Here is a 12,805-nt window from a genome sequence, read left to right on the forward strand (position 1 = left end):
TTCTGCGAGGCTTCCCCTTTCCGACGGCTGCGAAGGACTGCTGCCCTGACTGTCGCCCTGTCTTGGACCCTCTTGTGATGATTTGTAAGGCGAGACGTTAGACAGTCTTCTGGTGGCGTGACAGACATTTTGGTTAAGTATAAGTGGGTCGCTCCTGCGACTTTGTTTTGTTTCTTGGTTTTGATTCGGCCATTGCAATAGTCGAAGCCGGGGGGTTCGTATATTTGCGAGTGTATCATTTTTGATAACCCCTTGAAGTTTGAAGCAAGACTAGTGAGCTAAAAGATGCCTGGTTTTAGCAAATTTAGGAAATGGTTTTGTTGTAGTTGTAATAGGGATTCCCGATTGGAGGACTCGTGTCCGATACCTCCGGTTGGAACTCCAACTTATGAGCTCTATTCAAAGCATGGTGTAGGTCCCATTACCTTTAATGAAGTATGGGTCCGTTATACAAGGAAAGATGGTGTTTTACGATGGCCCCAACATGGTAGTTTTGAATCAGATGTTTTAGATAACCTAGAAGTTGCGCTATATAAGAAGAAAGCCCGGCCGGCGATGTTTGACTCTTTCCGCCTTTGGCGTAAGGAAGCCAAACAGCGAGAAATTAAGCAAGCTAAGAGAGATAGGAAGGAAAGGAATATATCGGTAATGCAAGCTGCTAGGCAGTTTAAGGAAGATGAAGAAGATCGTGCGATTGAAGTGTCAGATAGTCAACATTGCATGGCCATTGACAAATGTTACCCGGCTTTGCCACCTCCCCTTTCAAATGTGACTGTAGACCCTGAAAAGGATCCTTTGATGTCACATTTACTGAGATTACCACCCCCTTATGTGCAGGGTGCTACTGCACCTCCATTACCTCCAGTTGTTGCACCCCTTGTTGTCGTTCAACCCCCTGTTGTTGTTCAGCCACCCGTTGCTTCACAGGTAGTTCTTCCTCCCCTGGCGCAGCCCCCTACAGGGCCGCCAGCCTTGCCACCAGCCTTGCCTCAAACTCCTTTGCCTTACACTCCTTTATCTTCGACTTCTCTTATTTCTGTCCCTACGTCTCTGTCACCTCAAAACACTTTGTCTCCTGTCCTCATGTCAACTTCTTCTCCTTCTGCTCGGCAACGAATGACTGAGACTGTCACTAGTCTTTTGTCTCCTTTCTTTGGGTCACTGAATATGACCCCTGTTTCTGAACGTAAGCAGAGACGTAGTCAGCCTGGTCCCGAAGAGCGGGCAGTGTTAGATCTCCTTGCTGGTAGATGGGTTTCGAATACCTCCAAGTACAGTCCACAAGTGGTTATGGATATCTTCCTACAGTGGGAGGCACCAAAACAAAGGTATGTTTTTGATGTCATGTGTACCTTCCTTCGTCTGGAGTGGGAAGATAATGAGTTGGGTTCAATTCCACTGGAATTGCTTAATGTTCAGTCTGAATTTGCTAAAGGGACGATAGTGGGTTTCGATGTTGAGGAAGCGGTAGAGACACTATTCACTTTTAGGTCTAGACTTCCACCTCAGTCATTGTTCGAACCTGACCCTTCTATTAGGAGAAAAGTGAAGCAGTATCCTATGAGAGAGGTTCCCCCTGTATGGAGAGAGGCAGTTGTGGCTGATGCCGCTCATGGTATTGCGACTGCACCGGCTCATTTTCAGCGAGTGTGGGTGCATGTCCCTTGGAAGAGAGCTGAGGTCCTGGCTCTTAAGCAGACTTTGCCTGACCCCCGTAAAAATCCTGCTGGTTATTATAAGGAGTTGTCTCAGACAGTTGATGCGTGTGTTATGAATTTAGCTGACATAGATATGTTGATGGGTAATGTAGTTCCTCAACCCTTGTGGGCAAAGATCCGTCACGAGGATCACGCGCCAGAGTTAGGAGATACGTGGGTTAATATTACTGCTGCAGATGGTAGGCAGGTAGGAGGTGCCAAACCTGAACCCTTAGTTGCAGAACTACCTGGTAGGATTATTAATTTAATGAAAACTATGATGCCTCCTCTGCGGGTGAATTGGGACAAGTTAGCAGCATGCAAACAAAAGAAAGACGAGAGTGTGTCTGATTTCTTCACTAGGTTTGAGGAAACATTCATTGATCATAGTGGTCAGGATATGAGTATAGAAGGTGGTCAGATGTTGTTTGTAGATAAGTTTGTTTTTAATTTACTTCCTGAACTTTCTAATAAGTTAAAGGACTCTGAGAGTTCATGGGCTGTTTCTTCTTCGGCTCAGATATTGGCTACTGCACAATATTATGAGAATAGAGATAAAGATGAGAAGGATAAAGTAGAGAAGAAGACTAGAGAATTAAAAACGAAAGTTCTTCTGCAGCAGGCTTATCCGCCTCGCCCTAATCAGCGTCAGTTTCAGCAACCTTCCCAGTTTCAGCAACCCCCACAGTTTCAGAAACTGTTGCAGAAGCCTGAGTCTTTTGCTTCGCGACTCCCGCTAGGCCCTAATCAGTGTGCTTATTGTAAAGAAGAAGGTCACTTCAAGAATAGTTGCCAGATCTTGCTACAGCGTGCGAATGGTATGTCTGGTCTGAGAGGTCGTGGTGGTTTCCAACAAGTACCTAGGGGTAGGGGACGTGGTACGTTTCCCCAGAATGAACGTTCCTTTTTCCCTCAGAATTCTATGAATTATTTTGACCAACAGAATGTTCCGACCGTCCAGTCCGCTCAGTACTACACTGATGATTATTATGTTGGAAGTGAGAGTGTTGGTTTTAATGATAGTTAGGACAGCCATGGACAAAGGGAGGGAGTAGTGTCAGTTCCAGTAGACCAGAGTGGACCTTATGTTGAAGTGATTACATCAGGTGTGGCAGAACCTTTTCTTTTGGATACTGGTGCAGCAAAGAGTTCTATCATGCACTCTAAACTCCCCAGCGCGCCTTTGTCTGGCTTGACCAATGTTTCAGTAGGATTTTCTGGCGCCCCAGTTCGTAAGCCGGTTTCTTGTCCTTTGCCCCTTTCTATTGGTCCCTGTGAATTGGAGGTTCCCCTTATTCTAACGACGGGCTGTGGCGAGAATCAGTTGGGTTTGGACTTGTTGAAAAGATTGCATGCGACATTACATTGTTCTCCTTCGGGAGAACATCTTACGGTGGGTAAGAAAGTGATTTCCCCGATGTATCTGTCTAAGGATCGCCTTCCACTGGAACTGCGTTCTCTCCCTGATACACTTTGGGCTACAGGTCCCAATGATGTTGGTCTCTTGCAGATTCCACCCTACGTTGTTACCCTTAAATTGAATGCTAAATTACCTCGCATTCCCCAGTACAAAATTTCCAGTGATGGTGAAAGAGCTCTTTTAGCGATTATCTATGATTTGGTTGAGAAAGGTGTGGTTGAAGAAACAAGAGGTAATGTGTGTAACAGTCCTATTCTGCCTATCCTTAAGCATACTGACTCTTCTCAGCCACCTGTGTATCGGTTTGTGATCGACCTTCGAGAGGTCAATAAGATCGTTGTGCCACAGTTTCCTGTTGTCCCGGACATTACTGCTTTATTGACTATGATCCCTGCCTCAGCTGCTTGGTTTTCTGTTATTGATCTGAAGAACGCTTTCTTCAGTATTCCGATTGCTGAGGAAAGTAGGGATATTTTTAGCTTCTCTTTAGGAGGCCGCAGTTTCCGGTTTAAGCGCGCTCCTCAAGGTTATTGTGAGAGCCCCTCCATTTACAGTCAGGCTTTGAAAACTCAGCTTGATACTCTTGCATTGCCTTCTGGTGTTACTCTTATCCAGTATGTTGATGATCTGTTGGTTGCTGCTGATGATGAAGAGATTTGTAAAGAAGTTACTCTTCCTTTGTTGCGACACCTGTCTGACCTTCATCATAAAGTGTCACCTTCGATGTTGCAGTATTGCCGCCAAGAAGTGACCTACTTAGGTCATCTCTGGTCGAAGGAGGGAAGGCGATTGACCCCAGAGATGTGGGTCAAGGGAATGCGTTTGCAGATGAAGTAGCGAGAGAAATGGCGAAAGATGTGAAGAGTCGGATGTATGTTGCAGGTCCTGCCAGATGGGTTGTGGAAGGAGGAATGTGTGAAGATACAACGGAAAGTGTGAAGATGATTCAGGCAGAAGCTACGGAGAAAGAATTGAGTATGTGGAGAGAGAGTACGGGAATGTTGGATTCAACAGGCTGTTGGGTTGAGTTGTCAGAGCACCAGCGATGGTTGTTGCCGGATGCATATGTGCTTCCGGTGGTTACTATGGCTCATGGGTTGGCTCACATTAGTTCAAAAGGGATATGTAAGTTGTTGGCTCCGGTATGGCAGAATGGTGGAATTCCTAAGTGTGCTGAGAATTTGGTTAAACACTGCATGATTTGCTTGATGCATAATCCTGGAAAGGGAACCCCAACTCCAGCGGGTCATTTTGCTCCTCCAACGTATCCGTTCGAGGTGCTGCAGATAGACTATATTCATATGGAAAGATGCAATAACTTGAAGTATGTCCTTGTGGTTGTTTGTGCCTTTTCCAGATGGATAGAGGCCTACCCCCTAAAGGATAATACTGCCTTGTCTACAGCCAAGGTTTTGCTCAAAGAATTCTTTCCCAGATATGGCTTGCCGAGGATGGTATGGAGTGATAATGGAAGTGAATTCGTGGGTCAGATTATGAAGAAAGTATGTGCGGGTCTGGGTATCAAACAGAAATTTCACGCTGCGAATCACCCCCAGTCAGCAGGCCTGGTCGAGTGCTATAATGGCACTCTGAAGCTGAAGTTGGCCAAGGTGCAAGAGAGCTCTGGTCTTACATGGCCCGATGCCTTACCATTGGCACTTTTGTCCACGAGAACGACAGTACATTCTCGCGTGGGACTTAGCCCATACGAGATTGTTTTTGGACGCCCGGCGAATGTCTGGGGTGTGCCGAGGCCTAAGAAGTACAGTGATATCGAGTACCCTATGTTGGTTGACTACTTACATGATTTGACTGCTAAATTGCGTGTTCTTCACCAACAGGTCCATGACACTTTGCCTTCAGTTTCTGTAACGCAGGCCACACGATTCAACCTGGCGACTGGGTTCTAACCAAGAATTTCCAGAGGTCAAAGAACTTGGAACCAAGATGGACCGGTCCATACCAAGTCCTGTTATCAACTCGGACTGCTATTAAGGTGTTCGGCAAGAAAAACTGGGTACATGGTACCCATTGTAAGAAGATACCTTTGCCCTTACCGTACGAGAAGTGGGTCCGGGAAGGTGTTGCCGATTCCGAGAGTGAAAGGGTTCCGAGATTTGTACCTTTTAGCGATGCACATCTGGAATGGACTCAGTCAGAACGTGCAAATAATAAAGTCTTGCAAGAAGCTGTGCCGCTGTGTTTGAGACTTGATACTACGCACCCAGAGACACTCTTTCCGGATCAAACTGTGCCTGGTAAAGAACGCTACAACTTAAGGTCTAAGAAGGACAAATAAAATTTGAATTTTTTTGTGAATTACACTCTTTCAGACAAGAGACTATTTTTCTTTTTCGAACCACCATCCGGGTTCAGCTGCAGGGTCGCGGTATAAGAACTTAAGGGGTGGCCCGCGTATTGACGAAAGGTCTGCGGTTCTAGGGACGTCTAGGATGCCTGGACGCACACTTGAGTGAAGAAGGAAAATTGCCGCGAGCAGCACGTTGGAGGATGGAGTCTGTTGTAACTGAAAGAGATGTTGAGAGAATAGATCTTAAGACAAGATTTTGTACATTGATACATAGCAAATGTTTTATAATATTGTGCTTTTTGATGTTTTTAAGTATCACATTAGCTTGTGTGGGTTGGACTGTCTATGCTACACAACAGACATCTGCACCCACCTCCCAACCTATGCTTTCTTTCACTACTGTTTCTTTGCACCAGTTTTATACGTTGCCTGAACATGAACAGACAAGGAGATCAGAATTTGTCAACAACTCGTTTATACAGTTGTTGCATCAGCATCAGTTAGTAGTAAATACCACTAATTGTTGGGTTTGTGGTCTTATGCCTCATACGACAGATAAAGGTATGCCATATTTGGTTTTGCCTTTTTCTTTTAATGGGTCTGTGTGGGCTTTTCAGACCATGTTTATCTATGCAAATGAGGTACGCCCCTTACGTTCCCTTAAAGATAACTCGAGCAATAGTGCCTTAATAAGGGGAATAGTTGCTATGATCCGAGATATTGATGCATATAATGATATCCCTAAGGATGAGGTGCAGGCTTACGTTGGTTGGAACGTGACTGGATATAGTACCAGTTTGACAGAGAAGGAGAGACGAAAAAGATCTCCCCCTATTTGGATTGTACCCCACCGAGGCCACTTTTGTTTTCAAGGTAATGGTCGGAATCCGAAAGCTCAGCTAGGTAAGAGTGTGTGTGCTCAAACCTATGTCTGTTCATCTCGGACTTCTCCACCGTTTGTGCCAGCTAAAGGCACATATTTTGTTTGTCATGACAGGGCCTACAGATGGTTGCCACCTGATTTTTCAGGAACGTGTTATGTGGCGTTTCTACTTCCCCCTACATACACTACTGCTTCAGACTATCATAGAATGAGATATGGTAGAGGTGTCTTTAATAAGGAAGATACCGCAGCACACGAAGTAGGAGATTTCTTCAAGGGCTTCTTGCCCTTTTGGGGTCCTATGATCAATAGTAGGCATATTCGACAGCTTGTCCGCGTTGTTGAAGCTACTATTAATGAGACAGCAGGTGCTCTTAGTAATGATACAGCTGAGCTTCAAGCGGACCGCCTTATGACTTTGCAGAACCGTATGGTATTAGACATCATACTTGCAGATCGAGGAGGAGTATGTAAATTGATTGGATCCAGTTGCTGTGTTTACATACCAGATAATGCCCCTACAGTGTACCAAGCCATCTCTAGGTTGTATAAAATCTCTGAGTCTATCCATGTAGACGAAGGAGACTGGTCATTGACGGGATGGTTTTGGGGACTGCTGTCCAAATGGGGATGGAAGATTTTGAAATTCCTTGGTATGGTTTTAACCATCCTTTTCTCTTGTCTTTGCATCCAGTGTGGTCCCACCATTTGTAGTCTTTGTGCTACTATGTGTGTTCGGAGACCTGTCCCGAGAGAAGTAGAGAATAATAAGATGATGCTACAGCAACACCTTGATGACCTAATGAATATCGACATAGACCTAGATTCAGATTAACATGAGTCTTAGGTTATTGCCTACGTAATGGCAAAAGGAGGGTCTGAGGTTCTGTAATTCTCGAGTCTGACTCCATTTTGTTCTGTGCCACCATTTTGTGTTACCCTCACGTAGGCCTGTGAAGGTAGCCTGGCGAATAAAGTGGCCTGGCCTTCTTAGTTCATGTATACATTAACTAGGTTTCTTTTTGACTCTGAAATGAACTGTAAGAAACTGACCTCTGCACCTGAAACTGACCCCGCAAAGCCAATTTCCCTGATCGATCTTTGTCTGAGATTGCCAATCAATGTTCAGGACATCGTTAACTTTTAGTTTCCTTGCACATGCCTTATCTTGTTCAGCATCTGTTACCGTTTCTTTTTTATGTTTCTTCATTGCATGGGTTATGCTTTCAATTATAGGTTTGTCCGGATTGTGGAGATTGAATTTGGGACATTCCTAATAATTAACTTTTGGGTTGGGATACTGTAAATTGAGTTTTTGTTATGTGACACTTTGTTTGAAAATGTACCTTATTGGCTAGAATTTTGTGCAGTGGGTGTACATTTATAATGTGAATATTGGGTATAAAAGGAGACGTCTCGCCTTAGTAAAATGAGCAGTCTCCTGAGAATTTACACCGTGATGTATTTCTAGGATCACTGTTACTAGCTGCAGCTAATAAACTTGGTCTCTGATGCCATCCAGAAGTATTCCGTGTCTCTGTATACCAAGACAGGTGAAGTCGAAGATCTTAGGCGTGCCCCTGACGCCGCTGGGTTAAACCCCGGTTCTTCAACATATCCCTTGTAGTGTGTGCTTTTATTGATACGACGTGGTTGAGCCTTTTGGGGGAGGAGGGGCTGCAGACCTATTTTTTATTTCCTGGTGGGGCCTATGATTACAGAGTATGTGAGTATAGTTGATAGCTTGTGGGACACTTGATCTGCTTATTCTAATCTGGACTGGCACTGCATGGGCACAGAGAGCTCACTTTTGTTAGCGCCCAATTGAAAGGCCCTTGCCAGTTAATTGGGGGAGTCATTCACTTTGACTATGTTTCAAACTAGACAGGTTGGATGGCGGGCCTTTGCTGCTGTTGGGATGGGGAGTTTGTGGTTGCGGGTTGTTTCTGCTTTTCCTCTTTTCTCTTTTTTTGTTTACACTGGGACGTGCTGCTAGTTTCTGTGTGGTAGGGTGGTTGGGAGGGTTATGGGAGGCACCAAGGATTCAGGGGCTTTTAATGACATTACATGACAGACCGCTAGCAGACATTGTCCCTTGCGTCCTGGAACATCATGGGGATGAGGTCGGGCTCCAGAAGACACAACACTGTCCCCACTGCTGTTTGCCCTGGCCATTGAGTCTCTCGCTAAACTCTTTAGATGGGCGAGAGACCATTATCTCCCTCCATGCGGACAATATCCTTCTTTATTTGAAGGATGGCACCATGGGCGTTGCTACGGCGATGGGCCTCCTGCGAGACATTGAGAAGGTGCATGGCCTCAGGGTCAACAGGGCCAAGATGCATGTGCTTCCTGTGTCCTCTGGTGCAGTGCAGCCATCTAGTCTCCCTCCGCATCTGACATCACCCACCTCCTTTCGATACTTGGGGGTCCAGATTTTCCATTCCCTGGAACACCTCTAAGAGGCTAATTTGGGGAAAGCCCTCCGGTCCCTGATGTCATGTGTTCCCTTTTGGCGCTCACTCAGACTGCCCAGCATGGCTCGGATCCTGGTCTCTAAGATGGTCATGCTCCAGAGGTTTCTTTTTTTGTGCTAATTTACCGACAGGTGTGCAGGTCTCATGGCTTAAACAACTAGACAAGCTGCTGCTCGACCTGATATGGGATGGAGGCCGCCATCAGGTGTCCCTGGCTGTTGTCCTGCACCTCCTGTAGGAAGGAGGCTTGGGTGCCCCGGAATTGAACTATATTTCCAGGTCTTTCGACTCCAATCGGTCACAAAGTGGCTTGTTGGGATTAGTCAGGACAGGCTTGGTGAGGTGGGACTGCCGGCCCACATGAGAACCTTACTAGCGAAACTGTTATGCCCAACAGTGGAAATCCCGCACCCGGTAGTGCTGCTATCTGTGGTGCTGAAATGTTGGTGCGGATGCGTCCTGAGAAACACGGGGAATCCTTTGTATGCACCATAGCTGCTTTTAGTGGGACTTCCCCAAGGCGAACCCCTCTCCCATTTCACTGCTGGTCACCTGTCATCCTGGACAGATGCCAGGTTGGTGACGACCGGGACTGTTATCAAAAGGGTGCACTATTGACTCTGGAACATCTGATGGAGCAATATGACTTACCGTCTGGCCAATCCCTCATGTATGAAGCGCTGACTAGGGCGTTCCAAGACCTGTGGTTTGAGGAGCGGGAGGAACCCACGACTAATGCAGTCCTACAGTTGTTGATCACTATAGGCACCACCAGACACCTGGTGACCTGGTTTTATCAGTCCCTTTCAGCGATGACTCGTAGCCCCTTATCCTATTTGCGAGAGAGATGGGTAAGGATTCTGCAGCGTGATTTAACAGACCCTGAGTGGTGTGGGAGATTGGCTTCCCTTTAAAAAAAAACCAAATTCTAGGAGCCTCAGATTGAAATACATTCAATTTAATTATGTCCATAGGACATATTTGACCCCACACAAAATCCAGGTAATCAAATGGGGAGAGCCTCGTCCCTGTCCGAGATGCGGACATTTGCATGCTGATTTTATTCATATGGTTTAGCATTGTCCCCAGCTGCAGTCTTTCTGGGATGTAGTGCTTGTCACCCTGAACTCCAAGCTTGGGTGCTCACTTTCCTGTTCATTGGAGACCTGTATTTTGAGACTCTTTCCAAGACCAGCGGCACAGAAGGTGGGCACAAGGTTTATAGATCTGGCCCTAGTATTTGTAAAGAGGTGCATAGCGATGTCCTGGAAGTCAGAGGTTGCACCCGGTATTGGAACTTGGAGGTCTGTTGTGACCCCGTGTGCAAGGGCAGAAGAGCAGGTCTTGGTTAGGGAGGAGGCTCGAGGGGGTGAGATGACACCCCATAGCAAACTTATGGACCGAAGTATTGGTGGCCTGGGAGCACCCAGAAAATTAACCGGGAGATGACCTAGGGATTAGCAACAGTTCACCTGACACACCGCGGGACTGCATGGAGGAGACAGATGGGTGCTGAATCAGGAGGGACCCTGGTGGCCCTTCTCGTGGTTCCCTATCCTGGTGTTGCAGAGGGAGGGGGGGGGGAGTGCTGACCCCTCCGCCTTTTGTCCGAGTCCGGAAGTGAGACCTTGGCATGTGAGGTCGCCAGTTGTAACGCTTTGGAGGAGCTGCCTGGGTAAGGGTCCCTGATTTGTCACCCCCTACCTCCCCCCACTTGATGAATGTTTGCCTATATTATTCATTGGCAGCACAGGCCCAGTTGGGCCATCCACTTGTGCATGTATGCTTTATTTTATTGCACTATTGTTTCTCTCTACCCGTTGTCACATAATGGACTATCTGTTTGGTCGCAATATTTCCCCTAGCACTGTGGGGCTTATTATCAAGCACGGTGTTAAAATTATCGCCGCTTCAGCGGCAGAAAACTGCAGCTAAAGCGGCGATAATGGTCTTGATAATATGCCGCAGAGAATTCCCATAGAAGCCCATGTTGACACCAGAACATGGGCTTCTTATGGGAATTCTCACGGGCATATTATCAAGCCCATTATCGCCGCTTTAGCTGCAGTTTTCTGCTGCTAAAGCGGCGATAATTTTAACGCCGTTTCTTGATAATATGCCCCTGTACTGTTTAATGACCCCCCCCCCCTTCGTAAAAGCAAGGCAATTCTTCCTGTACATAGCTGTTGTGTATTTCCACTGTTGCACCTGATGAGACCGGGGTTGATCGTTTATTATTACAGGTGTTTTTCTGTCTCTTACTGATATTTGGATGGTCTGTTGATCTATGAAACAATGCTGTAATTCACTACAGTTAAAAAAATATACAAAAGCCAATAAACAAAAGTAAAAAAAAAAAAAAGACAGAACGAAGACCAACAGGAATAATCAAACACAGAAATGGAATCTAGCCCAGAGGAAGAACAAAAGATCAAAAGGAAGGAAGAAAAACTAACACAAAAGATTTGAGGCAGACAGAAACAGAGACAGGAAGCAAGGAAGGCTATCAGGAAAAAAGGAGGAACGGAAGGAATGACGAATGGAGGTGGGATAAAACAAAAGACTATGAATGAGAGGAAAGGTTGAAAGGAAACCTAGAGGGACAGAAGAAAGGTAGTCAGGGAAAGAAAAGAAAAACAAAACCATGAAGAAACACAAGAACTAAGAAAGGCAAGCGAATATGACGAAAGGTGGAAATGATGACAAAGAAGGAACAAACGTGGTATGCAAAGAGGTAAGCAAATGAAGGAAGAAATGAGTAAGTAAAACAGAAATGTCAAAAAGGAAGAAAGTATGGAGAGTTGGTGGAAGGATGAAAGACACGAAGTAAGACAGAAAGGCTAGTAGGAGAAAAGGGTTGAAGATAGGATTGGAACTGTGAAGGAAAGCAGACAAAACATGGAAGAATGGCAGGCTTGATGGACAGAATGCTTACTCAGTATAGACTGAGGACTGATAGACATTATGAAATAGAAGAGACGAGAAATAAAGGCAGGAAGCAGAGAAGACAAAAACTGAGAAACAAGCAACAAGAGGTAGGTTCGAAGGAAGAAGAAAGAACGGGATAGAAGGGGTACAAAATCTAATTAAAGTGTAATAGAATGATGTAAGGTGAGGATAGAAGGGCGGGAGTAATAAATAAAGCTTGCGTAGGAAGAACATGAGAGCAGATCTGAAAAGCAGTATGAAAGAAAAGTATCAAAGGAAAGAAGAATTTAGATAAAACGTGTAGATAAAACTGCAAGTAAAGTGTGACTTTCTGTGAGGGGGGATGTGATATGCACCCATTCTAAACACATGACCTGGTGGAATCTGAAAGACAGACCGATGAGTGAACTAGACCAACCCTGTCTGTGATGTCACTCAATTACTAGAAGGCAATATCCAATACTGGGATATTTTACCAAGCTTGCAGAGCTGTGTTACCTGCCACTCTGGCACACAGGCTGTAAAACAATACTTCCTGATGGTTCCAACATTGGAAATGCCATCACATGATTGTCTTGGTGTCCCAGCATGCTTTAACGTTCACAGGCTCTCTATGAACAGGAAGGCAGATGACACCCCATCACCTTTTTGCCCTATGCACATAATGATGCAACTCGAGTGGGCTTCGCCTTGCAGTTCCTCGAGGGACACAAATCTACTAAGATCCTCAAGGAAAATAGATATGCATGAGGCACATGTATAGGGAATGAATATGAAATCTAAGGACCTGTGTCGATAATCTTTGAAACCCACAGCTTGGTCCCAAACCATAGTGCTGTAGCTTTGAAACCCAAGCAGCGGCATCAATGATAGCCAAAACAAGTTAATATAAACAGGAACGTAGTCTGACACCTAGAGTTTGTGGCACTATCTTTACCAATATTTATCTATGACTATAAGCCTATGATTTCTTGCAGAATGCATATGGCTTCTAGGACTACTACGTGGGAATGTTTTACATTATAAAGTATAGGCCCTCACTTTAAGGGAACAAATCGGGTTGGCGATTAAGAACTGAATACAGTAACT

The 12,805-nt window shown here is 45.4% G+C and overlaps 1 protein-coding gene across 4 annotated transcripts in view; it reads right to left on the minus strand.

The window, feature by feature from the left end:
* Positions 1-12,805, minus strand: part of RYR3 (ryanodine receptor 3) — a 2,047,168-nt gene that overhangs the window by 297,057 nt on the left and 1,737,306 nt on the right. The window lies entirely within an intron of this gene.

Source organism: Triturus cristatus, chromosome 9 (assembly GCF_964204655.1).
Source record: "Triturus cristatus chromosome 9, aTriCri1.1, whole genome shotgun sequence".
NCBI classification, from domain to species: domain Eukaryota; kingdom Metazoa; phylum Chordata; class Amphibia; order Caudata; family Salamandridae; genus Triturus; species Triturus cristatus.